At 39.6% G+C, this 7540-nt stretch overlaps 1 non-coding gene across 1 annotated transcript; it reads right to left on the bottom strand.

Annotated features, from left to right (window-relative positions):
• Positions 1–3825: 3825 nt before the first annotated feature.
• Positions 3826–3951, bottom strand: LOC138817376 (small nucleolar RNA SNORA18). Its single transcript, XR_011368833.1, has one exon. It is a non-coding gene; the product is annotated as a small nucleolar RNA SNORA18 (small nucleolar RNA).
• Positions 3952–7540: the final 3589 nt, after the last annotated feature.

Raw genomic sequence — 7540 nt, forward strand, 5'->3', positions numbered from 1 at the left:
TGCATCCCTTCCCTTTCCTTTTACTATTGTGGTCATGCATTTTACTTCTGCACATGTTTTGATCCCAAAACACATTTTAAAATTATTTTTATTTTAGCCAATTCACACTTAGTGAAATGAAGGAAAGACAGATCTTGCTATTTTCCCACATCCTTAAATTCTCTTTTCCTCCTTTCCTTTCAATCCTGATTTTCATTTGTGTCATTTCCTTCCAGGCTGGAAAACTTCCTTTGACCTTTCTTGCATTCACTGCTATTGGCAATAAAGCCACTCTGGCTTTGATTACCTGAAAGTGTGTTTGATTTTCTTTTTCTTGCATTTGTCTTTGAATTTTTCTTTGAAGTAAAAACAAAACTTGATTTTTTCTTTGTAATTGATGACATTATTTAACCATGTTATAGGTGCAAGTTCAGTGGTGTCAGCAACATTTATGAGACCCTGGCATTGTCAACACTATTCCTAAAGTCTTATCACTCCCCCAAAACTCTGTTACCAACCAGGAAGCAACCACTTCCCATTCTTCCCGCCCCCAGGCCCTGCTAACCTCTAATCTACTTCCATTTCTCCACCAAGATCTCCTAAAATTGGAACCATGTGATTTGTCCATTTTGTCTGGCTTACTTTACTTCTTATGATTTCAGAGTCCATTTATGATGCAGATCTGTTAAGCTTCCTTTCCTTTATATGACTGCACCATAGGCCACATCTGTTTATCCAATCATCAGCTGATAGATGCTGGGTGATTTTCCTTCTTTCAGCCATTTTGAATAATAGTAATATTAATATGATGTGTAAATATCTGCTAACTCCACATTTTTCTTTTCCTCATTTACTTTTTGTGCTGGTCCTGTGGCTTGCACTGGGAGAATGGGTGTTCTCCCTGAGCTTTTGTGCTCAAGGCTAGAACTTGACCACCTGAGCCACAGATCCACTTTCAGCTTTTTGTAGAGCCTCATAGACTTTCCTGCATGGGCTGGCTTTGAACCATGATCCTCAGATCTCAGCCTCTTAAGTAATTAGGATTACAGGTGTGAGCCACCAGCACCTTGCCTTTTTTTGTTTGTTTGTTTTTAATATGTCCCTAAGAGTGGAATTGCTTCATCACATGATGACTCTATAATAAAAGTTTTTGGAGGAAAGGTTAACCTAGTTCCCAATACAGATGCACTATTGTTGTTCCATATCCTTGCCCACATTTGTTGTTTTCCTTAATTTTATATAATTTTTTTTGAGTCCGGTCGTGGGGCCTGAACTCTGGGCCTGACACCTCTTCAGCTCAAGGCTAGCGCTCTACCACTTGAGCCACAGCGCCACTTCCGGCTTTTTTCCTTTTGCTTATGTGGTGCTGAGGAATCGAACCCAGGGCCTCAAGCATGCAAGGCAAACACGCTACTACTGAGCCACCTTCCCAGCCCCAGTTTTATGTAGTTTAAAAAAAATTATGATCACTGGAAGTGGCACTGTGGCTCAAGTTGTAGAGCGCGATAGCCTTGAGCTGAAAAGCTGAGGACAGTGCCCAGACCCAGAGTTCAAGCCTCAGGACCAAAAAAAAAAAATTATAATCACCTTAGTAGATGTGAAGTACTACCTGTGGTTTGTGTGTTCCTAATGAAGATGATGTTGACTACTGTCTCATGAGCTAACTGGTTATTTATATGTCTTCTTGAGGAAAATGTCTCTTCACATCCTTATCTCATTTTATTTTTTTTAATTGTCAAGGAGATGTACAGAGGGGTTTTAGTTACATAAGTAAGGTAATGAGTCCATTTCTTTCTTTTTCTTTTTCTTTTTTTTTTTTGGGTCCGGTGGTGGGGCCTGAACTCTGGGCCTGGGCGCTGTCCCTCAGCTCTTCAGCTCAAGGCTAACGCTCTACCACTTGAGCCACAGTGCCACTTCTGGCTTTTTTCTTATTACTTATGTGGTGCTGAGGAATCGAACCCAGGGCCTCATGCATGCAAGGCAAGCACTCTACCACTGAGCCACCTTCCCAGCTCCAGTTATTTGTCTTTTTATTTTGAGTTTAGGAGGACTAGTAGGATGATGGGTAGACAGATAATACATAGGTAGGTAGATAGATATTCTGGTTATTGAATTCTGCCAGATATACAATATAAAAATACAATTTCTCATCCCATAGATTCTCTCTTCATTTTCTTGATAATCTTCTTTGATAAACAAAGGTTTTCGATGGTTATGAAATAATATTTACCTATTTTTTTTCTTTCCTTGCTGTGTCTTCTGGTGTTATAGTTAAGAATCCACTGCCACATTTCCATCAGGAAGATTTGTTCCTGTGTTTTTCCTAAGAATTTCATAGTTTTCATTCTTATGTGTAAACCACTGATCCATTTTGAGCTCATTCTTGCTTGTGGTGTGAGGCAGGGGTCTAACTTAACTGTATTGCAAATTCCATCATTTCAGCACTATCTGCTACCGAGATTATTATTTCTCTGTTGAGGGCACTTGCCATTCTTGTCAAAAATCTATTGGCCATAGGTCTATGTGTGCATTTCTGGACTCCCAGATTTTTAGTCTGCTTTTACACCAGTACCACTGTTCTAATTACTGTAGCTTTGAAGTTGGAGGTGGGAGGGAAGGGATGGTAGGGGAAAAACAAAGGAGGAGGTAACAATGCCTGATAGGAAATGTACTCATTACCTTGCTCATGTAACTGTAACCCCCCTGTATAGTATTTTTATAATAAAAAACCACATTCAAAAATTTCAAAATCATTTCAACTATTTTGCAATCATGGCTATTTCATATGAATTTGAAGATCAGAGTTTTCTTTTTCTGCAAAACCACATGCTGGTGAGGATACTGTTTAATTTTTTGTTTTCATTTCTAATATTCAAGATAATTTCTTAAATATATATTCTAAGTTAAAAAGTGCTTTTTTTCCTCTATGCTTTTAGGATACTTTCATCATCTTCTAGCCACCAGTATCTTGTTTATAACTTTCATACAGTTCCTCTATGTTTAATAGGCTTTTGATTCGTATGGCTCCTTTTGTTTCTGTCTAGTCGTGGTTTTCTTTGCTGTTATTTGATTTGAGCTTTGAGAGATTCTTAGCTCGTTGGATTACTCTGAGAAAACTCAGGAGAGTTGTCAGCTAATAATTCTTTGTAAGTTTTGTCTGCCCTATACCTTTTGTGAAGTTCTTCCGAATCCCCATGAGGCATCTACTTCAACAACAAGCCATGTATTGTTTTTTTCTCCCCTTATTTAGTGGTATTTGGGTTTGAACTCAGGACCTTATGCTTATTCTACCACTGAGACATGTTCTTAGGACTGCTCTTTAGTTATTTTGCTTTAGCTGTTTTCAAATAGTGACTCTCATGTATTCCTAGGCCAGCCTGGGTCACAATCCTCCTATCTATGCCTACCATTGTTTTCTGTAGGAATGTTGATGTGAAGCACAACTTCCATGAACTTGTTACTTGGCCTTTTGCCCTGCAAATGACAGGATATTGGAAACATTTTGCTTTCTCAGTTCACACTGTACTTCTTGTTTGCAGAAATGCTGAATTCATGATGAAACCTGTCCACTAAGCATTCGTAGGTTAATTGCAAACTCGGTGGATTTACCAGACATCTAGATTTTATTAAATAAGATTCATCCAGCCTTCGTAATGGGAAAGGTTTACAGGGAATCTGTAATCAACTTTTCTAAATCTGTATCTTTATACATATTCCCTTCTTAGAAAATATATTGTATTTCTTTTGCATACTTTTGAATTTCAAAACTTCTTTTTTTTCCTTTTTTTTCTTTTTTCTTTTTTTCTTTCTTTTTCTTTTTCTTTTCTTTTTCTTTTTTTCTTTTTCTTGTGTCTTGTAGTTACTTCCCGCAGACAGAGAATAGTCCTGTGAGTAAAGCACACCACAAATTTACTCTGGGAGGCGTTTCCAATGATGTGTTGCCACAGATGCTCCATCGGGATAGACCTCACCTGAATTTCAAAACTTCTTGAACACATGAGTTAACTTTTAACTCACATGGCAATGTGAATTAACATTTCTAACAAGGTTAGCATTCCATTTTTTAGCATAGTATGAAACTATTCTAAATATGAATAACTAATTCATTCTGACTTTTAAAGATAATAGTATTTTTTCTGAGAGAATTATAAAATAGGTATGGGGGCACTTTTCTTTTCAATGTAGGTAACTAGAGTCACTGCAAGATTTCCCAATGGGCTGACAGGTTCAACTTTTGTGTTTTATTCCACACATGAATAAAAGTTCAAATCACATTAGCATTGAAAAACAAAGATGATGCTAAATGAAATGAACCCCAAGATATGGGCACAAAAGATCTGTCTTTATTGTGATTGTTTTAAATTTATGTTAGGTTTTTTTTTTTTTTTTTTGGGGTCCGGTCGTGGGCCTGAACTCTGGGCCTGGGCACTGTCCCTCAGCTCTTCAGCTCAAGGCTAGTGCTCTACCACTTGAGCCACAGCGCCACTTCCAGCTTTTGTTTTCTGCTTATGTGGTGCTGAGGAATCGAACCCAGGGCTTCATGCATGCAAGGCAAGCGCTCTACCCCTGAGCCACCTTCCCAGCCCATTATGTTAGGTTTTTAAAAAGAGGTAGCCGAGTAAGAACAGCAGCACACACGTGGTACTCAGGTAAGGGGTAGGTTTATTCAGTAGACCTGCTGGGACCAGGCAAGGTTGAGGGGTAGGTTTATTCAGTAGACCTGCTGGGACCAGGCAAGGTTGGCACTCCATGTGGCTGGGAAAGGCCTGGGAATGAGAGAAAGCTGGGAAAGAGAGGAAAGAGAGAGGAAAGAGCTAGAAAAGAGCAGAGAGAGCAGAGAGAGAGAGCAGAGAGAGGAAAGAGCTAGAAAAGAGCAGAGAGAGGGCGTCTGGGCCTGGGCTAGGCCTTATCTAGGGTATGGGCAGAGAAAGGTGTGGCCACATCAAATTCAGATGTGACCTCAGTGGATGCAGATGTGACCTCTTCCAGGTGTCCCAGTTGCCCAGGTAACGCAGGTACTGGGTGGAGACATTGCTGTGAGGAGGGTGGAGTCTGCTCCCATCCAGGAGCGGACCTTACATATACCATGTGATTTTATTTTGTTGTTGTTGTTTCCTTTGTATTTTCTTTCCTCTATGGCATATCCCCTGTTGTCACTGTGCTTGATTTTGGGGCCCTGCATTTTGTATATACATTTGTCTAATCTGAGGAGTGGAAGGAGAATAACAAAATGCTGAAAAGGGCACAGGATGACCCATTGCAACAAGGATATCCACAGGACAGTATATTGAACATAAACTTTACAACTTCAGGTGGAGGGGGGAATTGTGGTGGGGGGGAATGAGTGTGGGAGGTGGGGGAAGGAAGGGATAGTGGGACAGTAACAAGGGAAGGGGTAACAGTGATCAACAAGTAATGTACTCATTGCCTTACTCGTGTAACTGTAACCCCTTTGCACAAAATAAAAATACAATAAAATAAAAAATTATACCTCAATAAAATTGATATATATCTTTAAAAAAGGAAAGAAAACACACTAGCTTTAGAGTCAGCAAGCCCTTAGATCATATAGTAATTTTTCTCTTTTCCTTGTCATAGATCGTTTGTCTATATGTAATGTATTAACTAAACTCTTAGTTTTAAAATACAATTGCTTATTTTTCTGATGATAAAGGTAATATATAAGTATCTGTGGCTTATGCCTGGAATCTTAGCTACTCAAGAGGCTAAAGCATAATGGTCATGATTCAAAGCCAGACTAGGAAAAGTCCAAGAGATTCCATCTCTAAAATAACCATCAACTGGTTGGGCTGGTGTCATGGCTCAAGTGGTAGAGCATTCACCAAGCAAGTATGCTAAGCAAGTATAAAGCCTGGAGTTTAAACTCCAGTAGAGCCCAAAAAAGTAATACATGACCATTGTGGAAAAACATGGAAAGAATAATATGAAATAAAAATGAATTAAGTCTAGCTGTAAATAACAAAAAATAATGTTTATTAAATTATCAGCCCATACATCTTTATTTTTAAAATAATCTTATATTCTATCAGATGATACTTTCTCTGTGTGTGTGCCAGCTGTAGGACTTGAATTCAGGGTTTGGACATTGTTCCTGAGCTGCTTCTGCTCAAGGCTATCACTCTACCACTAGAGCCACTGGAGCTCCAGTTCTGGCTTTTTGCTGGTTAATTAGAGATAAGAGCCTCACAAGCATTCCTGCCTGGCCTGGCTTTGAACCATGATCTTCAGATCTTAGCCTCCTGAGTAGCTAAAATTATGGGCATGCGCCACCAGCATCTGGCTTAGGAGAGGATATTTTTAAGAGAGTTAAATATGAGTTGGGCATCATAGTACAGGTTTGTAATTACAGCACTTGAAAGATTGAGGCAGGAGGCCACAGGTAATATAGGAACAACCTAGGTAACATAGGAAGACTCTAGCTGAAGATGAAACAAAGAAACAAGTAACCAAAAGGAACAACGATGAAGCTAAGGAAACAAGATTAGGCATTAAGTCTTGCATGGGGTCAGAGGCCCTCTAAACCTGTTAATGCTTTGGCTGCCATTTTCTCTAAGCCTTGAAGAAAGTCATCTTTGGCCCATAACATTCTGCATTCCCTTTCACACCACAATTTAGCGCTTGAAGGAGACCTAGTTGGGGTGAAAGGAAAATGCAGCATTGTCCACATGAGTGTCTTCTCCAGCTAAGGTATGGAGGGCAGAAAGTGTCCTGTAGTGGGTGACTTAAGGTTCCATAGGGAGACCAGTAGCTGTGTGCATGTGGTCCAAAGAAGAGTACCAGGCACCCGACTAGATATTTGTCCAAGAAAACTTTCTTTTAAGGAAAATCTCCCTTTCCTCTCCATGCTGATGGTAAGGATTCTTGGGGCTGTATGTGTTGATGTGCATACGGAAAGCACTTATCTATGCATACACCTGTTAACAAGCTGTCAATGGTGGCCAGGAACAGGCTATGTTGAAAAAAGTCACTTATTTCCCTTTCACTCAGTTTTATTATATTTTATTACAAAAAGGGTATGATAATGTGGCAATTTAGAAGTGTGCTGTAAATTCATACATAGTTCTTGTTGAGCACTGGTGGCTCATGCTTATAATACTAGCTATCCAGAAGGCTGAGAGCTGAAGATTAAGGTTTGAAGCCAGCCAGAGCAGATAAATCCAAGAGATTCTTCCAGGTTAATTAACCAGCAAAAAGCCAGATGTAGAGGTGTAAGCTCAAGTGGTAGAGCTCTGTCTTGAGCAAAAAAGCCAAGAGACAGAATAAGGATTTGAATTCAAGCCCCAGCATTGGTGAAAAGATCAAGGAGGAAGAGGAGGAGGAGGAGGAGGAGGAGGAGGAGGAGGAGGAGGAGGAGGAGGAAGAAGAAGAAGAAGAGGAGGAAAAGGAGCTAGGAATACACAATAGGTGTTAAGATTGTGATAATTGTGTGTTTCCAAATAATCTTGCCATGTCTACAAAAAAGAATATAATCACTTATCTCATCTGAATGTTTAATTAGCTGAGTTAAGGCAAATTGTTGATTCGGAGCTGGATTCAGCAG

The sequence above is a fragment of the Dipodomys merriami genome, unplaced genomic scaffold, assembly GCF_024711535.1.
Source record: "Dipodomys merriami isolate MVZ:Mamm:240054 unplaced genomic scaffold, mDipMer1.0.p SCAF_7, whole genome shotgun sequence".
Lineage (NCBI taxonomy): Eukaryota > Metazoa > Chordata > Mammalia > Rodentia > Heteromyidae > Dipodomys > Dipodomys merriami.